The 27520-nt window shown below is 36.6% G+C and overlaps 1 protein-coding gene and 1 non-coding gene across 2 annotated transcripts in view; one reads left to right on the top strand and one right to left on the bottom strand.

The window, feature by feature from the left end:
• The window catches only part of DKK2 (dickkopf WNT signaling pathway inhibitor 2), a 103102-nt gene that overhangs the window by 26587 nt on the left and 48995 nt on the right, over window positions 1-27520 (bottom strand). The window lies entirely within an intron of this gene.
• LOC122238165 lies at window positions 26688-26802 on the top strand. The gene has a single exon (XR_006217127.1). It is a non-coding gene; the product is annotated as a U5 spliceosomal RNA (small nuclear RNA).

The following is a 27520-nucleotide window of genomic DNA, read 5'->3' as shown; positions in this document are numbered from 1 at the left end:
GTCAGTATGTATTCAGTGAGTTCCTCAAGTAAAAACAATCTTCTCAAAAATAAAAATAGCCTCAAATCCTTCAAATATAACAACACCATGTTTAATTCCATGAATAGAAGTAAGTTAAAAGGTGTTGGTCAACCACTTCTAGGGTAACTCTCAAGAATTTTCTAATCTTTGGACACCTTACAATGAATTCTCAAGAGGTTTAACTGAACTGATAATCACAGGTACCACTTCTGCTAGGATTTGTAGAGACTCAGAACAAGTCGGCTACTATGAGTCCAAATTCTCCAAAATTTAATCAGGATTTGTCATCTTCCCAAGATGTTGGTTGATTTGCTTATCAAAACAATACAAAACTTAAACTTACAATCTTCATTGTATTTCATTTTGCAGGAGGGGCAACATTATCTTTTATTCATTTTTTAAATCTCTGATATATTTCTCTGTCTTTTGCAAGTTGCATCTAATTTCCTGCTTTAAGCTTACTTATTTCTTAGTATTCCTCCTAGGTAACTACTTTTATTTTGTGGTATTCCCATTTGTGTTTCAACTCCTTATTCAAATTTTTCTGTAGACAACCAGCTGTTAAGCTTAAGAACACCAGATGTTAATGTAAGATTTGAGATGCTGTTACCAGGACAACCAGCAGAGTGCTGGCCATTGCCATCACTGTATTCACTACTCCAAAGGGGGGATTGAACCTCACCTTTCTCTATGGAAATAAAACAGACAAAAACATATTTGTAGCACAAATTTCAAAGGGTGGCTAGAACACCATTCTGGGGTAAACTGTGTTTATACATTCCGGGTGATTCTGCTGTACATGAAAATAACAAAGTAACATGAGTTTAATAAAGAAAAATGGGAGACAGAGAAGGCTTTAACCACAACCACTTGGAGGATCAATTACATTGTGATGCTTTTCAACATTATAGACGAGTTGCCTCACTCAGTAGATGAAAAGGGAAAGTTTTGAGGTTTCCCACCCCACCTTCCCTTCCCTTAGCTTAGATGCTCAGAGGCTTTCTTTTTCTCCCTGTGTCCATGTGAGACAATACCTCACATAAAAAGAGAAATCCCACATTTAAGTCACAATATAGCCCAACAAAGAGGTAAGTGAGAATTCAGTGTTCTCTGACATTCTAGAATCACAGAATCATAGGGCATTGAACTTACGATAATGCAGCACAACCCTATCACTTTCAGGTAACAAAAGCAAATATTTTAGACCTCAAATTTGTACTAACTTTACGATGCCAGTCCATTTATCCATAAGCTCTTGATATCTAGTTTTCTTATGGTATAAAAGTCCTGTTGTACAGTATGATGAGGAAAATCCAAGTCATGGATATCTTTTGCAAATTATCAGCCAAGCTGAGGTTTTAACAAATATGCAATGAGTATAATAGTAACTACTATTCCATTTATTACATCATTGAGTGGTCAAATGAGATAACTTGTTATTTAAAGTATATGGCAAATTCGGGTGCTTAGGTGGTTCAGTTGGTTAAGTGTCTGACTTCGGCTCAGGTCAGGATCTCACAGTTTGTGGGTTCGAGCCCCACATCGGGCTCTGTGCTGACAGCTCAGAGCCTGGAGCCTGGAGTCTGCTTCGGATTCTGTGTCTCCCTCTTTCTCTGCTCCTCTTCCACTCATTCTCTGTCTCTCTGTCTCTGTCTCCCTCTCTCTCAAAAATCAACATTAAAAAAATACATTGCAAATGTTGTAAATGTGTTAGTAGTCTCAATAAGTTACATAAAAACCCTAAAATGGAAAAAAAAAATCACCTCTGATGGAAAGCTCTCTCCTCTCCCATAGGAAGCCAGAGGCACCACTGTGCCAGCTAAAATTTCAACAGACAAAAGATTGAGGAAGGAAGCTATTATCTAAAAGTTCTGGAATGAGCATATGAATTTTGAAATTTTGTATTATTGTTTTCTTGGTTGGTCCATTTTGCCTGACATAATATTATCATCACTTTCTTATATTTTTCCATTTGGACTACCTACAAGTTTATTTTTATCATAGGACATAAGAGAGAAAGAAGAGATGAATTCTGTAATTGCATTTAATCAAGACACAGTACATTCTCTAATATACCACTCCATTATTTCACATGACAGCCTAAATCAAATTTGAGAAATGCCCATTTTTATGTAACAGAGAAAAGCAGGTCTTTGGCAGTTCATGGTAGACAGAAACCACCATCAACGTTACATAGAAAGCCGAGTCTGTAGAGACTGGAATGGAGACATTTCCAGACAATGCGGAGGGGTTTCCCCATTGTGGAATATGACCTCACAAGTTCATAATTAACAACACTGCTTTGCTTCAATTGGAGAGCCTTGGGAAATTGCACAGTGAGGCAACTTTGCATGTCTTCTCAATGGAAATTTTTTAATTCATAAATCAAGTAATAATGAACAAGACATAGTGTGCTAGATTTTAATGTTAATTATCTTTGAAAATAACAACTTACTGGAAATGTAACGGTTTTTATTTTTTCTTTTAATGTTATACTTATGCCCTCCCAAAGACTAGAGGCTGAGTGGCTGGCTTTTTTGCCTTTCTTCTTTACCCATATTTCTCTCCTATCCTTCCAAAGTCTGAAAGTAAAGTATTTGTGTGGCTAAAACTCTCTGAAGGTAAATGTAAGGTGAATATGTTTTAAAAAATAGACTCATCGCCAAGTATTATTCCATTGTATATATAAACCACATCTTTATCCATTCATCAGTTGATGGACATTTGGGTTTTTTTCCATAATGTGGCTATTGTTGAAAGTGCTGCTATAAACATTGGGGCCCATGCATCAGCATTCCTGTATCCCTTGGCTAAATTCCTAGCAGTGCTATTGCTGGGTCATAGGGTAGATCTATTTTTAATTTTTTGAGGAACCTCCACACTTTTTTCCAGAGTAGCTGCACCAGTTTGCATTCCCACCAACAGTGCAAGAGGGTTCCCGTTTCTCCACATCCTCTTCAGCATCTATAGTCTCCTAATTTGTTCATTTTAGCCACTCTGACTGGCGTGAGGTGGTATCTTAGTGTGGCTTTAATTTGTCTTTCCCTGATGAGGAGTAACAGAAGACCATGGGGGATGGGAAGGGGAAAAAAGAAAGTTACAGAGAGGGAGGGAGGCAATCCATAAGCGACTCTTACATTCTGCGAACAAACTGAGGGTTGATGAGGGGTGCGGGAGAGGGGAAAGTGGTTGATGGGCATTGAGGAGGGCACCTGTTGGGATGAACACTGGGTGTTGTATGGAAACCAATTTGACAATAAATTATATTTAATATAAAAAATATTGAAAAAAAAAGACTCATCACTGGCTTCACTTATTAGGCTCGTGCATGAGATTTGGGGAGGTTTTACAGGGTAGGCAAAGGAACCACCACACCAGAGTGTGTCTATTGGACAATTGTTTTCCCTTGTGTAGAATCACACCCAATACATAGAATACAGCACCCATGAATTCACCACAACTCATCTTTTCACACCTAACAATACCAAGGGAGACGTAAACTATTCCTTTTTTCCAGTAAAGATCAACAATTATCCGACATATCACGGAAACCTTGGTGAAATTGCAGCTAAATCTAAATATGCCAAATGATCCTATTTTTGTCATAATCAGAAATACAAAGAGAGCAAATGAAAAACATTTCTTGGTGGTAAACCACTGCTATTAACTACAGAATACTGATAAAGAGAGAAACCTTACATTTAAGTTACCGCATAGCCCAGTGAAGAGGTAAGTGGATATTACCCTTCTGTGAAGCCCTCCTGCACCCCAGTCCCAGAAATAGAGTTCCCTCCCTGTTACCCGCTGCACTCAGTTCCCTTTATTGCCACGTTTATCACAATCTCTTGTGGTTGTCTAGAAGTTTCCCTAAGGGCAGATAAGGTGTTTGGCTCATCTGTATATGCAAATTCATGATACAGTTTCTGGTGCATAGAAGAGAATCAGTGAATAATTATTGAATACAGGAATTCTGAAGATAATTTAATTTAGGGAGTAAGAGAATGTAGTCCAACTTTGTTAAGAGATACTCTACTAGCATTTTTAAAAGAAGCAAGAACTCTTCAAAAAAATGTAGCTGACCACTTCTATCGAAATCAAAGAACTGAGAATTTATTCACAATTGTCTGCATTGCAAAACTTTTTTGTAATTTTTAGGATCTAGGATAGAAATTACTGACAACATGATAATGTACATTAAAAGGTTTATTAAATATATAAATTATATATAGATTATATCACAGGGTCTTTGGAATGGATTGGTTTACTTTTACCTTTGTTGGGAGCTTTATTAACAAAGTATAATTATCCCCAATTCAAGCATGTATAGTAATCACAGTCCTTTTTTAAAGGATCAAAATAGATGCAAACTCAAGATCTATGAGAATATTCCTGGATTACCCATTACCTATAATTTATAAGATTTGGAACTGTATTCAAGAAATAAGTGTGACATTGTGACTCTTAATCTCCCATTTATAACTCCCCCAAACCACACAAAAAAACTAAAAAAGCTAAAGTCCTACTACACTGAATATATATTATTATGCCCTGTGAAGAAAGCCTGAATTCATGGATGCATGCCTAGCATCATTTTTAAAGGTTATAGTTTGGTAAAACTTTAATTAACCAAAGAGGGAAAAATTATGCACTTGAGCACAGCTGCTTCTAATTTTTGTCATCCAGTTTAACCAATTGCGCTCCTACCTAATAGATTCAGTTTTCCTCATGTTCCCTCCATTCCGCAAATAAAACAAAATGAACAGAAAGGTTATTATTAAGAATTTAAGAGATGAAAAAAATGGCATTAAATACAGACGTAGGTTTACATTTCCTTTCTTAATAGTTGATCATATCAAGCAGGCATTATTTTCGAAATCCAAAAATATATGCCCAATTACTGTATTTCACTTTCTACAATCACAAGATGTCTTAAAAAAAGATTTTATTTGCCTTTGTGGGAAAATATTCCAAACATATAAAAGGGCTTTCCTGGTGGATTAGGAATGAAATATCCCAAGTCTCCACATCACAAAAATTCATTACATTAAGCTGTTTTTATGAGTGTCTGATTGCCTCACATAAGTTTATGTTCTTGATTGATCTCATTCTTCTTTCTCTGGGACTCTAGAAAATTGGTCTTCATGCTATTAAGAAATGACTGGTTTGCAGTACTCAGTGCAAGGAAATTACTCCTTTCCTTTTCATGTAAATCTCTTCATTTATCTTGGAAGTCTACTTGATTCTTTATGCCTAATTTTTCAAATGTTTCTTAAGAGGATGCGGAGATTAAGTAGGACCTAGACCACAATTTATAAAAAGTTCCCATAAGTAGCTTCATTACTAGAACAGAATGGTCACATTTTAATGGGAATTTTTTAAAACTTAATATGGTATGTGCTTAACAAAAAATAAGGTAAAAATTAAAAATATGAGCAAATTTATGGCAGTAGCAGTTTGCAAAACTGAAGGATATTGTAAAAAGTTATGGTTGGCAGAAGTTCACTCTTCTTTGTCTTAAACTTATTCATTCATTCAACAATTTCTTTTGTCCCTTGTGAAATCAGTTTGCCCTTCTTACCCTTGAGTGCAGAGTAGGAAGGGCAAATGAAGCTCATACACAATGAGCTCAAGTAATTTTTAAAATGTGATTTCTGAGTTTGCTCAACATGTCATCAATTTATGAAACAATTGGCTCACTGGCATGAAAACTGAACTGAGGGCATACAAGCTGAGACAAAAGGATAAAACTAGCTCTGTGCAGGAAGAACTTGGATATCTAGATATCCATGATAAATATATTTCATAAATAAGGATTCAAGTCTCATTAAATAAATGGCCAACTGGCCTTTTAAAACTCACTGCCTGAAATTTCCAAATGTTTTATATTGATGTTCATATTGTTATAAAATGTGTAAACTTGCCTTCATATCAGTTATAAATTATAATTAGGAAAAAAAATGCTTATAACTATTTAAATTATCTTTCCTGTGAGTTTTAATAATAATGATTAATTAAATTATAAAAAATGAAATGGCCAGGTTTATATTTTTCCTCTTTTCTTCTTCCCTACTGGTTTGTTCATTCTATTGTCATTGGTCTGCTCTATGTAAGGTAAATGATTTAATCTATAGTCATTGTATGTTTATTTTTATTATAATTATGCATATTTATGGAATCCAAGTACTTCATTCTTTTTCTTTTTATATGAATTTTTCTCTTAAAATTTTTTTTAAGTTCATTTATTTATTTTGAGAAAGAGAGAACGAGGGAAGGGCAGAGAGAGAGAGAGAGTGGGGGAGAGAGAGAACCAATCCTAAGCAGGTGCTGCATTGTCAGTGCCGAGTCCCATGCAGGGCTCGAGCCCACGAACCACTAGATCATGACCTCAACTGAAATCAAAAGGTGGGTGCTAAACTGACAGAGTTACCCGGGTGTCCCATGAATTTTTCTCTTTTGACCAATTACTATACGAAGAGATTAATTCCATTTAAATAATTCAGGTATTTGTTAAAAGCGTAACTAATATTTTGATATTAATATAAACGTTTATATTAAATGCTAATTTTAGCTCCACACTACGTATGAGTCCTCATGCCATCTCACCTCCCCTTTCTCTGGAAAATTAAGAGTTGGCTAAATGTCTATGTGTTCTAAAGCCGTAAACCCAAACTCATTAAATCTTTCAGAAAAAAAAAAGTATTTTGAAGTTGTTGAAAAGTTGGTACATGTTGTGGGTTGTCTCTTTCACTAAATTTTTAGAGTTGAAAAATATTTAATATTAAATTACAGTAGCTATGTTTTAACACCATGTTAGTTTTCCTTAATTTTTAACCTTATTAAAATTTGTAAGATCTTAACATTTTCATAACAAAGTGGTTCTAGAATTCTGAGTCAAACAACCATATAACAACAAATTTTAACATGTTTTAACCTTGTAAGGAAATTTCAAACTGTTACATTTGCAACCACCAACAGCTTGTACTAAAAGAAAAGCAGAAAGTCTGTTAATAGTTAATAGTCACAGACTCTTTGTAAGCATTTCTTGTGCTTCTGACATGAACAATTTAATTATAACAATTTATAAAATAGATAAGAGTAAACCCCTTATGCAAATTTATAGATATTCAAAATAGTTTAAAACGTTATCTATTGACAACAAGTTTCTCACATAATTCTGACGTCCCATTATTTCCCATAAAATTCAGACAAATACAAAGAAACAAGCTATGAATTATAGTAGTCCCCCTTTATCGACTGGGAATCTATTCCAAGACCCCTTGTGAATGTCTGAAACAATGGCTGTAGTACAGAACTCTATATATACTATGTTTTCCCTATACATACATATACAAACATAAAGTTTAATACATAAATTAGGCACAGTAAGAGGTTAACAATAATAACTGACAGTAAAATAGAACAATTATAACCATACTGTAATCAAAGTTAAGTGAATGTGCCCTCTCTCTCTGTCTCAAAATATCTTATTGTATTGTTCTCACACTTGTGATGACGTGATGAAGTGAGGTGAATGACATAAGCATTGTGACGTATAGGTAGGTACTAATGACCTTCTTATGTATAGCCAGAAGGATCTATTGCTGGACTGGAGTTGAATGCTGGAAACTGATGGACGTTTAGGCTCTTTCCATAATTTGGCTATTGTTGAGAGTGCTGCTATAAACATCAGGGTACAAGTGCCCCTATGCATCAGTACTCCTGTATCCCTTGGATAAATTCCTAGCAGTGCTATTGCTGGGTCATAGGGTAGGTCTATTTTTAATTTTCTGAGGAACCTCCACACTGCTTTCCAGAGCGGCTGCACCAATTTGCATTCCCACCAACAGTGCAAGAGGGTTCCCGTTTCTCCACATCCTCGCCAGCATCTATAGTCTCCTGATTTCTTCATTTTGGCCACTCTGACTGGCGTGAGGTGATATCTGAGTGTGGTTTTGATTTGTATTTCCCTGATAAGGAACGACGTTGAGCATCTTTTCATGTGCCTGTTGGCCATCTGGATGTCTTCTTTAGAGAAGAGCCTAAATGTCCATCAACTGATGAATGGATAAAGAAATTGTGGTTTATATACACAATGGAATACTACGTGGCAATGAGAAAGAATGAAATATGGCCTTTTGTAGCAACGTGGATGGAACTGGAGAGTGTGATGCTAAGTGAAATAAGCCATACGGAGAAAGACAGATACCATATGGTTTCACTCTTATGTGGATCCTGAGAAACTTAACAGAAACCCATGGGGGAGGGGAAGGAAAAAAAAAAAAAAGAGGTTAGAGTGGGAGACAGCCAAAGCATAAGAGACTGTTAAAAACTGAGAACAAACTGAGGGTTGATGGGGGGTGGGAGGGAGGAGAGGGTGGGTGATGGTTATTGAGGAGGGCACCTTTTGGGATGAGCACTGGGTGTTGTATGGAAACCAATTTGACAATAAATTTCATATATTAAAAAAAAAATGAATGCTGGAAACTGAAAACAAACAAACAAAAAAAACCAAAACAAAACAATGGATAAAGGAAAACTACAATACATAGCACAATAGTTAAAAGACCATAATGGAGGGGCACCTGGGTGGCTCAGTCGGTTAAGCGTCCAACTTCAGCTCAGGTCATGATCTCACGGTACGTGAGTTTGAGCCCCACGTCGGTCTCTGTGCTGACAGCTCAGAGCCTGGAGCCTGCTTCAGATTGTGTCTGTCTTCCTCTCTCTCTGCCTCTCCCCCACTCGTGCTCTATCTCTCTCTCTCTTAAAAATAAATAAACATTAAAAAAATATTTTAAAAGACCGTAATGGAGCTGGCTCCACCACCTGTAACACTGTATGATTTGGGGCAAGTTACTTCACCTCTCTGTGCATCTGTAAAATCTTACCCATGAGATTTTTTCTAAGAATGATGTGATGTGACATATATAAAGCACCCAGGACAATGTCTGGCACTTGATAGGTGCTGTGTTAACTACAGCTATTATTATTCTTGTCATCTGGTGAAGCTTGAGAAATTAAATCTATAGATAATCTCCAAGTCTTAGTTACCAAACCATTATTTTTTTTCCTCATCAAACAACTGGCTGGTTCTTAACCAGATGTCTCTGAATTGGTTGGGAAAACATGACATCTTTATTTTCCCTAAATTCTAACAACACGCCCTTCAGTTGTGAATGCATTGAATGGATCACAGTGGTATTAGTATCTGTGACTCTGTCAACAATAGAAATCACAGATATGTTCATATCACATTACAGTTATTTCTAGATCTCAGAATACTATTTCTACTCATCACCATTTTAAAATCATGGTGGCTATTAAACCTAGATCTAGATCTTATTATTCAATATATAAACACATCACAATTTGGTTAATCATATTTCAATGCAATGATGTTTCTTTCAGTTCTACTATTTTATTTAAACACTATTCTGAGGGGCACCTGGGTGGCTCAGTTTGTTGAGCCACCGACTTCACCTCAGGTCATGATCTCGTGCCCGTGGGTTTGACCCTGGCATTGGGCTCTGTGCTAACAGCTCAGAGCCTGGAGCCTGCTTTGAATTCTGTGTCTCTTTCTCTCTCTGCCCCTCCCCTGCTTGTGCTCTGTCTCTCAAAAAATATAAGTAAATAAATAAATATTTAAAAAACATTAATTATTCTGAAAAGGAGTCCTTAAGTTACAGCAACCTGCCAAGGGGGTCTTGTATACTCAACCTACTGATCAAGTACTTGGATGGAGTGAGCTTTATTCTTTTTTCATTCTGATTCTTAGATGAATGTACAAATACACAACATAATGACTAAAAGGGTGAGCAAATAAAAGGAAAAAAAGATGATCACAAGTACCAGTTTTCAAAATTGCTTTATTTTGAAATTTAAATTAAGAATACAAATTGAGGGGCACTCCAAATTGAGGGTGGCTCCATCTGTCGAGCCTCTGACTTTGGCTCAGGTTGTGATTTCACGGTTTGTGAGTTGCAGCCCTAAGTTGAGCTTGCTGTCATCATTGCAGAGCCCACTTCGGATCTTCTGTCTCTCTCCCCTCCTCTGCCCCTTCCCCTCTTGTGCTCTCTCTCTCTCAAAAATAAGTAAATCTTTAAAAAACAAAAGAAGAGGAAGAAGAGGAAGAAGGAGAAGGTGAAGGAGAAGAAGAATAAACATTGAATAGCCAGTGAGGAGCAAAAAGAAATTTGGAGACTAATAAGCAACCTGGTGTTGGTGAGTTGACTTTGGCAAACTAATGTAGTCAATTACTTAACCAAGCACTGATCTATCATGGTGTCCTGTGCAGGTGTTTTGTAGATGTAATTAACATCTATAATCAGCTGACTTTACAGAGATTATCCTGAGAAATGTGGGTGGGCCTCATCCAATCAGTTGAAAGGCCTTAAGAGCAAAACCCAAGGGTTTCCCAGAGAAGAAATTCTGCCCGAAGGCTGCAGTATCATTTCTGAGTTTCCAGCCTATGGATTTCAGACTTGTCAGGTCTACAAACACGTCAGCCAATTTCTTTCAAAATATACATAGATATAAATATATAGATCGATATGTTTCTGGTTAATATAGACTTATATGTTTATATCTATATCTAGATGGATAGATACAAAGATAGATACAGAAATATGGATATACCTCTATATCTATATTTTTATATATCCATAAACATATTGTATATCTCTCCTATTCTGTTTCTTTGGAAAACCCTAATTGATGTATGTTTATTACTACTCAACCAACTTGATTTAAAATAGAATAAAGGCAAAAAGAGAAAGCATTTTCTCTTCCATATTTTTCCTATATGCCTTTGTCCTTTTGACTTTATGTCATATAATTTTATTTCTAGACATTTAAATAACACCTAAAAAGCAGTTTTAAGGGCGCAAAATAGAAATATACCTTTATCATGTTCTGTTACTATCCAGATAATATTTCTTGGGTGGCTTTTTTGGAATAGCTAATAACCATTGTGTTAAAACTATGGTAAAATATCTTTTTGTGAGCCTAATTAGTTATTTTTAAATTTGGCAGAAATAAGTTTCCTAAAAATGTCAAAGCCAAGAGTTATGCAGGTCTTCCTAATTAAAAAGCAATAAAAACTATTTGAAACGCCCCACCAAAAGTAAGATTTAATGCATGTAACCTATTTCACTTGCTTTTGATCTTTTATATAATTCTTTCAATTTTCTTACAGAGAATATTAATACCACTGAGAAGTCCTTGATTGTATTTGAAGTCCAGTGATACATAAGTAATTTAAGATGTAAAAATAATTTGGGAAAGTCTAAAGGCTTTTAAGTACATAGTTTCAAATGAACTTACATTTAGATATTTGTAATAAGACATGGATAATTAACTTCAGGTTATGTAAGGTGATTGAAATTATGAAATAATGACTAAGTAGTAATTGAACACAATAATTTGCCAAAAAGCAGTAGCTAATATACTGACTCTAGTGTAAAGTTGCCTTTTATGACATAATATTCCTTCACTAAAGAAAAATAGCAAATGTTTCCAACCTTTGGAATCAGACTCTGAGTTTAAAGAAAAGCATGTAATTCATTCATTTTCTTCACACACAATGGAATTTACATGGGAATATGCATTACAAGCCAAAATGTATGCAGCCTTACTCTCAACTCCAGTCACAAGAGCAGCAACTGAATAGCGACCTCGTCAATTTCCTGGGGGTTTTCTCATTAGTAGCTAACTCTCCATCCCTTCTGAATTTTCAGCCATTCTAATTTTCCCAAGAATGTACTTGTGTTTTTTATTTAAATCTCATCTGGTAGGAAGTAAACTAAATGTCTTAACCATTGTTCACAAATAGTCATGTTTGAAAGCACATATTGTAAGCCTCTGGGTTCTTTCTTTCTTTAGACAATATGCATGTTAATGAACAGCCTGCAAGTCATAAGTCTCTGGAGGCTGTCTCAGAACTACCAGGCTTTTCAGTCATAGGTTTCTGGTTAATAATAGATTGCAAGTGGAAGAAAAGATCACAATAAGGAACTGTCTTCAAAGAATTATCTTCATCGTTAGAGTCCATTTGTGTAGTACAGAAGTACACGAATTTTTTTTCTTTTAATTTTAAAGGAGGATTGCTGGTTTTGGTTTTTTTTTGTTTGTTTGTTTTTTGTTTTTTTTTTAGCATTACCACCACTGACAGGGACAAAAATTGATGACAGGGAAGTATGTTGGTGGGCCCACTCATTCATTCATCCACTCACTCACACATTCAGCTAGTAAAATTGAGCACGTAAGCTACACAGGCACCTTGGGAGGCACTGGCTTCACAAGGGTGGAAGAAGACAAGCAATGTTTTCCTTGTGGAGCTTGCTGTTTGGTGGAGCAGAGATTAATAAATATGATAAACAGAATTAAGTGCTCTGAGTCAATGTGGAAGTGCTGTAGAAGCACATAGCAAAAGAACCTCATCCAGATGAAGGGTCAGAGAAAGTTTTTCCAAAGAAGTGATATTTGAGCTGGGATCTGAAGGATGCCTAGCAGTTAACTAGCTGAAGGGAGAGCCACGCTAAGGAAAAGTTCCAGAAAGTGGAAATGGTTTGTGTAAAGTCCCTGCAGCACAAGACAGCATGGCAGAAAAAGAACGGGGTGTCCCAAGGGATGAGAGCAAGGTGGTGACCGAGATGAGGCTTACTAAGACTTCATTGGTTTATTGTAGAAGAAACAGGAAGTCACACACAGGATTTTGAAGAGGATGGTGACGCAATGCCTGGCACTTAATAGAGTTGACAAATACTTGTTAAAAGAAAGAAAGAAGGGAAGGAGGGTGGGAGCAAGAGGGAAACATCAAAGAGACAGAGTCAGCAGCATAAGATTTGGATTTATCTAGGTCAGCTAGAGCTCCCATCCACTGTGTGCCTCCTCAACTTTTCCCAGAGCTTGTCTCATTTTGGTTTCTACCATCATTTTTGTAGATAGGTATAAGACCTATCTACAGATAGTTAAATAGCTTGCTTAAGGTGATATAACCAGTTCTTATATCCATCCTGTCTCCAGCATATTAGTATATGTGTTTGTATATGTATCATTTTCTATCTCTCCACCCAGACGGGTCTTGATTGTGATTGCGATTTAAAGAGTCTAGGGGCACCTGGGTGACTCAGTCGGTTAAGTGTCCGACTTCAGTTCAGGTCATGATCTCGCGGTTTGTGAGTCTGAGCCCCGTGTCAGGCTCTGTGCTGACAGCTTGGAGTCTGGAGCCTGCTTTGGATTCTGTGTCTACCTCTGTCTCTCTGCTCCTCCCCTGCTCATGCTCTGTCTCTCTCTCTCAAAAATGAATAAACTTAGAAAAAACTAAAAAAAAAAAAAAGATTTAAAGAGACTAAACACTGGGGCCATGCTTTATATTCTTAAGACTATTGTGAATATATTTACTTTTAATTCAAGTTGGTGTGAAACACAGTGTGCCCAACATGCATAAAATGGACTGCATAATGAGGTAATTGATTTTTCATTTTCCATATGGCTTTCTGGGCAGTTTGGCTTTGGATGTATTGGCAAGCTTCCTAAGCTGTTGTCACACATGGGATTTACAGAAAATTGAAAAGCTGGCTCTGGTTGTAGTTCCTTCAGGTTAAGAAAAAGGAGTTAATATTATTGACTCCCCCGTTGAAGACAAGATAAAAAGACACTCCCTCAAGATATATGGTCATATTCTTCCTCCCTTTCCCACGTTGCCAATTTGGATTTCACAGAAGCGTAACTGGTCAACGTAGAGATACTCCTGGAGTAAAACAAAACTACTCAAGAAGAAATTCAAGCATTTGACCTAAAACAAATCCCAGTTCCTTTCTGGAATTAAGTTCAGTGCTAGGTTCCTGGAGAATAAGGCTATGCATTTTTTTTTTTAGGAGTCAATTACCCCTAAAGAAGCAGTTTCATTATCTTTGCTTAGAGTTGAGTGCTGGCTTCCCTCACCCTGCCTCTGCTAAAAATTTTAGCCTCCAGTTTGGGACCCCTGTCTTCTCTCTTGTCCCACATGGCCCAGGTCATCCCAGGTACTCCCACTTCTCCTTCAGGACTATTTTCCTGGGCTTCTCACTCTTAGGACCTATTCTGTCAGCAGTGCTGATGCCCTTTTTTCCTCACCTCTCCCTTCCCATGCTTTCCACCCCTCCCCCCCCCCCCGAAAATTCAGCCCCAAGCTGACTCCAGAAATTAAGAAGTTTTACCCTGAGAATCAATTATATAACTTGTATCAAGTATAGTAAGTGGGCCCTGGGGGAAGAAGGAATATGTTTCCCCTGTGATATATTTTCACCATCTCTGTTGCTTTCTGGTCCTGAGCTATACCACCTTTGAAAGCTTTTGACAGTTACTTTGAATGCTTGCTTCAGGTGAGAGAAATATTCCACCGCTTTCCAAACTAAAGAATGCCTGGAGGAAAAAAACAACTTGGAATGACTCATAGAGGCACAGGAAAGGAGCTGACAAAAGAAGGCACGGAATCCTTGAGAGCACAGAAACATCCCCAGGAGTTCAGCTTGGTTAGAAATATCCCCCACCCTCATAATTCCTACCTTCCTCTCAGCTCCACTGTGTGGGACTCGACCCCAGGGACAGAAGACCTGGAGAACTTCCTGTGTCTACTCTAGAGCTGGCTGCAGAACAGAGGAGGGAGATGCTTACCATACAGTTTCAGAGATATTATGAGTTGGGTAGAATTTTATGAAAATCCAGCCACTGTGATTATTTTCCTCAGAACGTGTATTTTTGAGTTTGGGTCAAACTTTAATGTGCTCTAGCCAGGTGGCTTGAGTTTGGAAGCCCGGTTCTACCACTTTTCTGATGCACGACCTGTAACAGTTAATTTAGCCTTACTTTTCACATTTATAAAATAGGGACATTACTGCTATCTACTTTACATGGCTATTGTGAGGATTGAATGAATCAGTGGACGTAAAGAAATGAAAACATTTTCTGGCACTTTATAGGAGTGTTAAATTAAGGATGTAAATAAAAATTTTGGAAGCCCTCTATGTGTATAACTGCAAGTATCCAACCGGAGTCCATTTAGAAAAGAGTAATGGTTATCTATCTTTGCCATTATCTCTCTGAAGATTCAGGGAGATGATGTATATGAAAATCTCAGCGAAGTGCTTAGCAAAGAGCAGGTATTCAACAGTCACTATTATTATTACTATTCTCACCAACATCAATATGATCATCATGTATTTATTACATTATTACTAGTTTGTCAATTGCTATATCAGCACAGGGCCTGTCGGACCCATAGCATGTGTCAGGATTGTGGCAAAACTAGTATTGATTATCATTGGAAAAATCTTGAATCAAGACAGCGCAGTTCCAAAATTGCAAGTCAACGCCTCATACCCATATGGCTAGTTTGTACCTAAAGAGGGGGAAACATGGCCACAATTTACATCCAGGAGTGTTTCTTAGGAAATCTTACTGTTAACTGCAACTGACTACTTCTTTGAGAAGGGACTGAAAAAATAAAGGTTTTCAAATAATGCAACTATTTAGAAACAGGAAGAGAAAGGAATCAAATAGCTGTTGTTATGTTTCAACCTTTTAAAATACCAAATTAAGTTTTGTTTTGCTTTACAGAAGTAAACATTTGTTTGGGTGGCCATCTTAGAACCTATTCTAGCACTGACTTTTGTCACAGTGCATAAACATTTTCTTGCTTTGTGTTTTCTCTGGGTAAACATATTGAGAATGTGATTTTCCGTATGCACCCTGTCATTTGCATGGCATTGAGGGATTGGATTTGTCTGAGATATGCAAGATCCCTGAGTCAGGATAAACTCAGCCACTAACTTTCTAAGCAATACTGAGCTATTCCCTCCAGATATCTTTTCTTTGTCTCACAGATTTCTTTCTCCTAAAAGAAAACCGTGTTATGTTAGTCCTCATGCGTTCTATATTATTAAAGCCATCATAACTGCAAGGTTCCATTTAATATATTTCAAAAATAATTATTAAAAAACTTACATCTATACTCTTTAATGCTAAAGGAGGAAAAGAACAAAAGATTAATGGCACACTGATGAGACAGAGCAGAGAAACTCTTGCTCCCAAAATCATCAAACCCAAGGACATGTTCACAACTACCTATAATGTAGGCCAGACCACATAAATGTTAAGCGATGCTTTAAAGTCTTCTGGAAAATAATGCCTTAACTATAGTCACTCTAAATGCAGAGTATGAATGATGCTGTTATTACTTATTTCTACCGTCTTCCATCTATTTTATAGTGTTCTTTGATCCATTCTTTGCATTATTCTTGTCTGAAAGTAATATTCTTGATATGCTTAATAAGGAGACCCCTCCTTTGTTCCTAGATGCTGTGGCCGCTGATCAACAAAAGCCATTGAAAGACTTAATCCTTGAAGCTTGGCACCACATCAGTCTGGAAGTAGTTTACATGCAGAGTCCCTTGGAGTAAATACTCATTAGAGGTTCTGTTGGCTCATTTGGTCACCCACATTTTGCAGTGGGTGGCCCGGTTGGTATCCTCATTATTTTATTTTCCACCCTTGAAAAAAATCCAGATGTAGCAACCTGAGACTACTTTCTTCAGTACTCTGAATCTATTGTGATGGAGTGTCCGTTCATTTGTGATGCTAGTTAATAGGTACAAAGAAGTAAGTGCCTCAGGCTGGTAATGCTATAATAATTTTTTTGCAATATACCCTTTTCAGTGCAACCTCCTGAAATGCAATCTGATCACTTCAAGGATAATTCACTAGTGATTTCTCACACCTGAGAATTTAAAAAATTGTGTCACCTCCCTCCCTCACTCCCTCCCTCCCTCCCTCTCTCTCTTTCTTCCCTCCCTCTCCTTTTCACCCCCATCTTTACATCGATGAACAAACCAGTTCACAGAAGCAAAATTCATCAAAGTGATTCACAAATTCCAGAGGAAAACTCCTGCTTTTTCACTTACTACCTAGATAGATCTTTACTATGTAACGCTTCTTGATTTGTACTTGGATCAGAGAAACAGTTTCTATAAAGCCATCCTTCTAGATTTAGCAATGAAGCTTTTCAAGAAGAAACAATCAATTCGTGTTTCTTGACTGCCTATTAAGTGAAAAGCAAAGTGCCTTAAAATATAAGTAGGGCAAACATGTCTTCTTCCAACAGAGCTTGCATTCTTGTTATAAAGCCAACATAAATAAGTTGGTACTTTTTCCTCATGATTATTTTGAGCATCTGCAAAATACTTATAATAATATCTACTGGATGAGCTATTTATTAATACATGTACTCAAATATTAACATATATAAAGTTCCTAGAACATTGCTGGCTTGTTTTATAGGTACTGATATAAGAGAAGCTATCGCATTCTTCTTGTATGAATTAGCATCAATTTTCCATAAGAAAACATGTAAAGGTTTTAATTTTAGAAACTATAAAACTCTAAGATTTTTTTCTTAATTTACCCGTGGATGATAGGAAATGCAGAGGAGATAGGGTGTTGGACAATGACGGAGTATGACCACCTAATAGACATTGGGCATTATATTGTATATTTGCATCCATTATCGCACTTAATACTCAAAGTGCCCATGAAAGGCACATACTGATTTCTCTGTTGTGAAAAAAAAAAAAAAGACAACTAAAAAGTGGGCCAAAAAAAATTAAATAAAGAGCCAGGATGTGAGGGCAAGTTCATCTGGCTCAAAAAGTCACATTTTTCTCATTCCTCAAGTTCTGGTCAGACTGCTTAATACTGTTTTCTTCAAAGACAGGAAGACTGTAGGAAGCACGCTGTCATCTTGTGCAAAGTTGTACAGTATCATGGATTCTAACTGCTGGTAAGATTTAATGACTGTGGAAAAAAAAAACCAGCAAGGTATCCTCCTGTGCACCATAAATAGGCCACTCCATGGTAAATTACACACTCGTGACTTATCCTAGAAGGGGCCCCATGTCGTGGTTGGACAGTGTTGCTGACCGAAACCATAAGGGCTCGCACGTGTTCAGGATCTGTTCTGTTAAGTGTGTCACACACTCAGCTAATGCTGTGCTATTCCCAGCCTTACTACCAACTTACACTCACCGTACTTGTGCACAGATGCACTTCTGTCTTTCTCATCCGTCATAGTATCCAGATGTTTGTTTGTTTGTTTGCTAAACCTTGACATTTAACCATGTAAGACTTTGATAAATGGTCAAATAGATTCATAAGGGGATAATTCATAAAAATAGTCACTTTAATTTATTATCATAAATCTTAAATCACTCATCCACAGACCTACACATAAAATTTCATTCTGCTGCATGTATTTTGGTTTCTGCTACACCAGTCTATATTAAAGAAAGCTTCTCTCATCTGGAATGCTATATGAACTCTGAAATAGTTTTAATTTTAGCATGACAATTGCTGTACAGCTACACATGTTCATTTTGTTTCAATGTGATTTGAAACTCAGCACATTCTGAGGCACTAGGATTCATTTCAACTTAGACTATATGGTTGTGTATCTACAGTACCTATACATCTACACATTTACATATATAGATATATACCTCAAGACATAGTTATGTGCACATATATAAACATTATACCTGTCTATATGTTATCACAAAGTAAGTTTAAATGTTTAGGCTTGAACCTTCTAAGCTTAAACTTTTTAACTTTTCTGCATGTTATATCCTATTAAATAATGCATGACATCTGCTTAAACACAAAGTGAAGCCAATGGATGAAATGTAATTTGACTTTTACTCAGCATTACACGATATATCATATCAGAAGTATAACAAGTATAACAAGTCATAATTTTGGACACAAGGAATTTGACTTTTTTTTTAACGTTTATTTATTTTTGAGACAGAGAGAGACAGAGCATGAACGGGGGAGGGTCAGAGAGAGGGAGACACAGAATCCGAAACAGGCTCCAGGCTCTGAGCTGTCGGCACAGAGCCCGACGCGGGGCTCAAACTCACGGACCGCGAGATCGTGACCTGAGCGGAAGTTGGCTGCTTAACCAACTGAGCCACCCAGGCCCCCCGAATTTGACTTTTCTATTCTAGATGATTGACTGTGATTAAATAAGATAACTCTATGCTAAATTCTTCGTAAATAAGTTCATAGGACATTTATTTATCCATCAACAAGCTTGTTAAACAGATTCTATGCGTAAAGGCAAATAAATGTGCTGTGGTACTGTTGCTATTTTCAATAATGCTACCAAAAATAACGAGGTGCTACATGCCAGGTAGTACACAGGGCACTTGGAAAATCCTAAGATATATGAGAGGTAGTCCAGACCATCATGAAGTTTATTATCTAATATTATTAAATTAACAGTCTACCAATTTTCTTGAAAAAAAACACACACATACATGGTTTCATTTTATCCTTATCACAACAATATGAAGAAAATGCTATTATTATCTCCCCACTCAAAGATGACAAGTGACATGAACAAGAATTCAATCCAGGTCAGGACTCCAAGTCCTGTACATGTTGCTCAATTGAAATCACAATTGTGTGAAAAATATCTGCTCATAATTTTGCCAATGCAGCATATAATAATTGAAAAATTATTTAAATGAATAAAGAAATTGTGGTTTATATACACAATGGAATACTATGTGGCAATGAGAAATAATGAAATATGGCCTTTTGTAGCAACGTGGATGGAACTGGAGAGTGTTATGCTAAGTGAAATAAGTCATACAGAGAAAGACAGATACCATATGTTTTCACTCTTATGTGGATCCTGAGAAACTTAACAGAAGACCATGGGGGAGGGGAAGAAAAAAAAAAAGGTTAGAGTGGGAGAGAGCCAAAGCATAAGAGACTCTTAAAAACTGAGAACATGGGGCGCCTGGGTGGCTTGGTCGGTTAAGCGTCCAACTTCGGCTCAAGTCATGATCTCACGGTCCGTGGGTTCGAGCCCCGCGTCGGGCTCTGTGCTGACAGCTCAGAGCCTGGAGCCTGTTTCGGATTCTGTGTCTCCCTCTCTCTCTGCCCCTCCCCCGTTCATGCTCTGTCTCTCTCTGTCTCAAAAATAAATAAACGTTAAAAAAAATTTAAAAAAAAACTGAGAACAAACAGAGTTGATGGGGGTGGGAGGGAGGGGTGGGTGGGTGATGGGTATTGAGGAGGGCACCTTTTGGGATGAGCACTGGGTGTTGTATAGAAACCAATTTGACAATAAATTTCATATTAAAAAAATTATTTAAAGTGTTGATTGACTCTGCTGTTATCAGTCAGCCTATATGGGGGAAATGGATAGAATCAGAGTATAGCAAAGGAACTGTCAGCACAGAGCCTGGACTGGGGGCTCAAACTCACCAATCCAGAGATCGTGACCTGAGCCAAAGTTGGACACTTAGCCGATGGAGCCACCCAGGTGTCCCTGGCCTGAATTTTTTCAAAAGTGAACTGAATTAGCAACAAAATTATTGTGATTTCAGGCTGACAAATTATGCAAACAAATATTTTTAGCTTTTATTGGGAAAATAAAGATTTTTCTTATCAACCACTACATTTTATCCATTATTCAGTCTAAAATCTTAAAAAGCAATTACACAAATGAAAACATTCTTCCATCCTATTTAAAGCCTAAATCTTTAAAGGTTTTTGGGAGGTGTTGTGAGTATAGGGTCCAGGTACAAATAGGCATCTTTCCACTGCATTCAAATTGTGTTACCATGCATTTATTCCCTTTGTATTTGAATCTCCTACTTTTTGAACCAAAATGTCAAAACTGGTCTATCATCCCCCAAACAGAGGAGCCCTGTTTTCTTGACACCAAATTTTTGTTAGGGTAATCATCTTCACTGTCCTTTGCATCCTTCATGGTCTTTAACTATCTGAAATCCTGTCTCCACTTTGAAGTTTACTGCAAAGCCCATCTTCATTGCTCAGTGATACTTTCCCACATCCATTCCCAACCAAAGAGACTTTTCCTCTTCACTGAACTATTTTTGTTTTTAACCATCATTTATCATTCATTCCCTTTAAAATGCACATATTTAACATATTTATGTTTTAGGTATATTCTCATGTCTTCAGGTAAATTATAAATTCTTGGACACCAAAACTTACAATTTTTTTTTCTTTAGGGTTATAACAGCAATTAGGGCAATTTTGATATACTCAATAAATACGGGGCAAATCAATGAATTATTATCAACAATTTCAACACAAATATCACTCTAATGGCACATTTTGTAATTCTTATATTACAACCTACACAATAAATATTCAAAACCTTATTCAAAAGTGAAGATCTGACTACTTTGTTCAGGGAGGAAGAGAGAGAAGGACAGTGGAAGGTACAGGATCTGTTCGCATATGTTCCTGTTCTCATCACCACTTTTGTTGACTGGAAAGTCTCCTGTGCCTCATTCCCTAGTTTCTGGGCTTCCTAATATGGCAGAACAGGAATAAACCAAGACTAATTGGTGCTGTTGACACCGGGTACATTGTATAACAAAGGGAGGACTAAAATGTACTATTTGTTGCCTTCTCTCTTTTGCACATTAATAAACATGACAACTACGAAAGTACATAACTGGACCAGTAATATGCTGGTGTGGTTATTTGTAAATATGGAAGAAAATGTAAATTTATGCCTTCCATGTACATGTTGAGCATCCAACTTCATAGCATAAAGGTGCCAAAACCTTAGTCTACACAAAGAAAAGCCAGCCACAATGAGATTATGTAGAGTATGTTAAGCAGTAGCCAAAAAGAAAGGAGGATGGGAGGAAAGAGAATCATTTTTGGGCAATCAAAAAAATTCAATGGAGAAAGGATAGTGTTTTCAATAAGTGGTACAAAGCAATTGGATATCCATGGGGGGAAAAATAATAGCCTTGACCAAAATCTCACACCTTATACAAAATTAAAAAAAAAAATTAATGTTTACTTACTTTTGAAAGAGAGAGACAGGTTATAAGCAGGAAGGGGAAGAGAGAGAGGGAGACACAGAATCCCAAGCAGGCTCCAGGCTCAGAGCTGTCAGCACAGCCCAACATGGGGCTTGAACCCACAAGCCATGAGGTCATGACCTGAGCTGAAATCGGACACTTAACAGACTGAGCCACCAGGAACCCCTCCACCTTATACAAAATTTAACTCAAAATGAATCACAGATTTCAATGTAATTATAAAACTATAAAACTTCTAAGAAAAACAAAAGCAGGAGAAATCTTTGAGATCTAGGACTAGGCAAAGAGTTCTTAGACTTGACCAAAACATAATTCCCAGAAAGAAAAAAAATGATAAATGGACATCATCAAAATTTTTAAAACTCTGTTCTATGAAATTCAAAGACAGGTGACAGAGTAGGAGAAAATGTGAAAATTACATCTGTGGCAAAGGTCTAGTACACAGAGTATATAAAGAACTCTCCAGGGGCGCCTGAGTGGCTCAGTCGGTTAAGCATCCGACTTTGGCCTCAGGTCATGATCTCAGGGTTCCTGGGTTCAAGTTCGGCGTCGGGCTCTGTGATGACAGTTCAGAGTCTGGAACCCACTTAGAGTTCTGTGTTTCCCTCTTCTGCTCACTCTCTGTCTCTCTCTCTCTCTCTCTCAAAAATGAATAAACATTAAAAAAAAGATTTTTTTAAAAGAACTCTTAAAACTCAATAATAAACAGGCAAACAATTCGATTTGAGAGTAGGCAAAAGACATGAAGAGGCATTTCACCTAGGAAAACATACAGATGACAGAATGCATCTGAAAAGATATTCAACATCTTTAGTTCTTAGGGAATTGTAAATTAAAACCACAATGAACTGGGTGCCTAGGTGGCTCAGTCAGTTAAGTGTCCGAATTCAGCGTGGGTCATGATCTCACTGTTTGTGAGTCTGAGCCCCGCGTGTGGCTCTGTGCTGACAGCTCAGAGCCTGAAGGCTGCTTTGGATTCTGTGTCTCCCTCTCTCTCTCTGCCCCTCCCCCACTTGCACTGTGTCTCTGTCTCTCAAAAACAAATAAATGTTAAAAAAATTAAAAAAAAATAACGAGATATCAGCACACACCTATCAGAATGGCTAAAATTTTTTTTAAAAATTAGTGACAGTACCAAATATTGGTGAAGATGCAGAGAAAATGGATCACTCACACATTGGTGATGGGAATTTAAATGGCACGGTACTTGGGAAAATAGTTTAGCAATGTCTTTAAAAGATAAAAATGCAACTGTCATATGACCCAGCAATTATACTCCCGGGCTTTTATTTCAGAGAAATGAAGACTTCTGCTTATACGAAAACCTGGGTACAAGTGCTTACACAGCAATTGTGATAAAATTTTACCATTTGAACCATGTTTAAGTGTGTAGTTCAGTGACATAAAGTACATTCGCAGTATTGTGCAACCATTGCCACTGTCCATTTCCAGAATTTTTTCATCATCCCAAATAGTAACTCCATTCGCATTAAACAAGAACTCCCCATCTTCCTCTCCCCTTCAATCCCTGGTAACCTCTACTCTCCTTTTTCTCTCTAGGAATTTGCCTATTTTAGGTAATCCTGTAAGTGGAATCATACACTACGTGTCCTGTTGTTTCTGGCTCATTTCATATAGCATAATGTTTTCAAGGTTCATCCATGATGTAGCCTGTATCAGAATTTCACTCTTTTTTAAGGCTGAATAATATTTTATGCTATGCATGTACTACATTTTGTTTACCCATTTATATGTTGGTGTACATTTGAGTTGTTTGTACCTCTTGGCTATTGGAAATAAAGTTGCTGTAAACATTGGTATGCAAGTATCTGTAGCAGCTTTATTCTTTTTTTCATATTTTAATTAAAATATTTTATTATAAAGACTATCTAATACAAAGAGATTATATAAAATTATAATGTTGTATATTATATAACACATAATAATTTTAAATAAAATTATGGTATGTATATAAAAAGAATATAATTTAATGCCATATGCCTGTTAACCCAGACTCAATAATTATCAATTTAAGGACCATTTTGTTTCATCTATATCCATACTTATCTTTCTAGATTTCATTTTGAAGCAAATCCCGGTCTGCATATAATTTTATCCAGAAATAGTCACTACATATACCTAAAAGACAGAGTCTTAAAAACAATAATACCATTACCACACTAAAAAACTAAACTTAATATTAGCAAACTCCACAGTTCATGTTCAAATATTGCCAGTTGTCTCAAGTTGTTCAAATCAAAAGACCAAAAGATTTCACATATTGTAATTGGTAGATATGTTTTTTATGTCTCTCAATTTTAAATGATTATTTTTATTTCCTTTACAATTTATATGTTAAAGAAACAGTCATTTGTTTGAGTTCATGACATTTTGAATTTTGCTGTGGAATCATACAACAAGAATCTCTCTGACTCTTGTATTTCCTGAAACCTGGAAGTTTAGATCTATGGACCTAATCATATTTAGATTATATTTCCTTGCAAAAATACTTCAGAGGTAGTTTTATGTATTTCCATGAGGAAGCATTGATGCCTCTCAAACATGTATTAATTATCTAAATCCATCAACTCATTAAGGACTGCAAAATGGTGGTATTCTAATTATATCTCTTTCACTTAACAAGTTAGAACATAATTATGAGGAGAAACTTCTCAAGACATATTTGGTTACCCTGGGATTCCATTGGTACAAGAAAAGGTGGATAAATTCATTCTGTATTAACCAGCTTTCAAAATAATGAATTGGTGACCTTGCATCTTCCAAAGGTAAACAACGACTTTTCTTTCTTTTCCCCCTTTGTATTGTCTCTTGTTTTTTTTTTTTTTAAAGAACCTTAATGACCTACATATTTAATCATATTTTATGTATTTTAATTCATTAGTCAGCGGGAGATCTTTCTTTCTTTCTTTTATTTATTTATTTATTAACTTGTTTTATTTTTTATTTTTTTAAAATTTACATCCAAATTAGTTAGCATATAGTGCAACAATGATTTCAGGAGTAAATTCCTTAGTGCGCCTTACCCATTTAGCCCATACCCGCTCCCACAACCCCTGCTGTAACCCTCAGTTTGTTCTACATATTTATGAGTCTCTTCTGTTTTGTCCCCCTCCCTGTTTTTATATTATTTTTGTTTCCCTTCCCTTATATTCATCCGTTTTGTCTCTTAAAGTCCTCATATGAGTGAAGTCATATAATTTTTGTCTTTCTCTGACTAATTTCACTTAGCATAATACTCTCCAGTTCCATCCATGTAGTTGCAAATGGCAAGATTTCATTCTTTTTGATTGCCGAGTAATACTCCATTATATATATATATATATATATATATATATATATATATATATATACATATATATATATATATATATACCACATCTTCCTTATCCATTCATCCATCGATGGACATTTGGGCTCTTTCCATACTTTGGTTATTGTTGATAGTGCTGCTATAAACATGGGGGTGCATGTGTCCCTTCGAAACAGCACACCTGTATCCCTTGGATAAATGCCTAGTAGTGCAATTGCTGGGTTGTAGGATAGTTCTATTTTTAGTTTTTTGAGGAACCTCCATACTGTTTTCCAGAGTGGCTGCACCAGCTTGCATTCCCAAGCAGCTTTATTCTTAATTGACAAAAATGGGAAACAAACCCAGATGTCTTTCAACGGGTAAATTGTTAAACAAACTGGTATTCCATACCATGAACTATTACCCAGCAATGAAAATATAAACTATTAATACACACAACAGCTTCTTAATGAAGTTCCAGAGAATTATGTTGAGTCAGAAAAGCCAGTCCCCAAATATTATATAGTGCATGAATCCATTTAACGAACATTCTTTTTTGTTTAAACGTTTTATTTATTTTTGAGAGAGAGAGAGAGAGAGAGAGAACTAGTGGGGGAGGAGCAGAGAGAGAGAGAGGGAGACATAGAATACGAAGTAGGCTCCAGGCCCTGAGCTGTCAGCACAGAGCCCGATGCAGGGCCAAACTCGTGAACCCCGAGATCATGACCTGAGCTGAAGCTGGACACTTAACTGACTGAGCCACTCAGGTGCCCCTGTTTATGAAACATTTGTAAAGTGACAAAATTAGGGCAGGAGAGAAGTATCCGGGACTATAAAAGGCAACATGATAGATAATTGCAGAATGGAAATGTTTTGTATCTTGACTCACATCAATGTCAAACCCTGGTTGTATTGCACTATACTTCTGCAAGATGTTACCACTGGGGGATACTTGGCAAAAGGTCCACTGGATCTCTCTATGTCACTTATTACAATTGCATGTGATTCTACAATATCACGTTTAACCAAAAGAAAGAAAGAAAAGAGAGAGGGAGAGAGAAAGAAAGGGAGAGTGGCAAGGAGGATGGAAGGAAGGAAAGAAATCTCAGTCAGATATACAAATATACAAATTCAACCTGAGTCTCTGATGGGGACACAACCTGAGCCGTTAGCTAAGTCTCCTCCCCTTCACCCCCTAATGGAGGCACTGTGTGAATTTTAAGAACTTCCCATAATGGAAAGGGTGGTGACTCAGATTCAGTTTAATACCCGCAGTGTATTGCACACAGTACAATTATAAAATGGTACTATTTTAAATTTCTTTCAAGTCATATTTATTTACAGAATTCCCTGAAAAGTTTTTGCAGGAGCTATATTGTGACACTAAATACCTACTGTCAGTGTAGACGAGTTTTTCTTAATGGGGATGTGTTATGGAAGCAGAGGGCATACTCTGTTCCTCTTCATATTGTATACATATTTTGCCTGTTACTGAAGATTTATGATGAGGGAAATAACTTTGAGTCTTATGTTAATTGTTTGAGGCCTTGCTTTGACAGCGCTAATTGTTTAGTTTTAATGGGAGACATTGTTGTGAAGTGAAAGCAGAAGTTTAAATAAAAAAAAATCAGAGTTGGTTCCTTTTAAGTTCCTGATGTCATGCAGTCCCAAGCAATTTGAGGCCAAATGTTACTAGATTCTCTCTTAAGGTTCTTTCAAAAGTTACAAATTTCAATGCACATTATCAATCTTAGTATGGCATAGCAATGTACCACAGAATATATTCCTCCATAAACTATTTCAGGAAAGCAAGTATTCTAGATTTTCTGTTTGCACATATCAGTGAGACTAATTCACATACACACACACACACACACACACACACACAACAATGAACCTGTGTCAGAAGAGTCTACAGTCTCTCTAATTTGAAGCAGCTGGTATATTCTAAATATGGAGAGTTCAAGCTTCCAGAATCATCAGTACCATCATTAAGAATCAGAATTATTGATTCAAATGTTCTTTATTATTCTCCCTGTTGGGGAATTTATATCACATAGCTGTTAGCTCTTCCCCTATTGTTCTCAGACTGTCATGCATAAATGTCAACAAGAGTGTACTTCATTCATACTCTAAAATTAAATCCTTTATCCCACAATTAGCCATAATCATGACCACATATGACTATGATTTACCATAACTAAAATAGATGGCGTGGGATTTATTGTTGGCTTGTGTTTGAAATAGCAAAGGCAGATTTTTTAATTAAATAATTGCATGC

The sequence above is a fragment of the Panthera tigris genome, chromosome B1 (assembly GCF_018350195.1).
Source record: "Panthera tigris isolate Pti1 chromosome B1, P.tigris_Pti1_mat1.1, whole genome shotgun sequence".
Taxonomy (NCBI): domain Eukaryota; kingdom Metazoa; phylum Chordata; class Mammalia; order Carnivora; family Felidae; genus Panthera; species Panthera tigris.
Note: the sequence above shows the minus strand (reverse complement) of the source record. Positions and strands in the feature narration are given on the sequence as shown.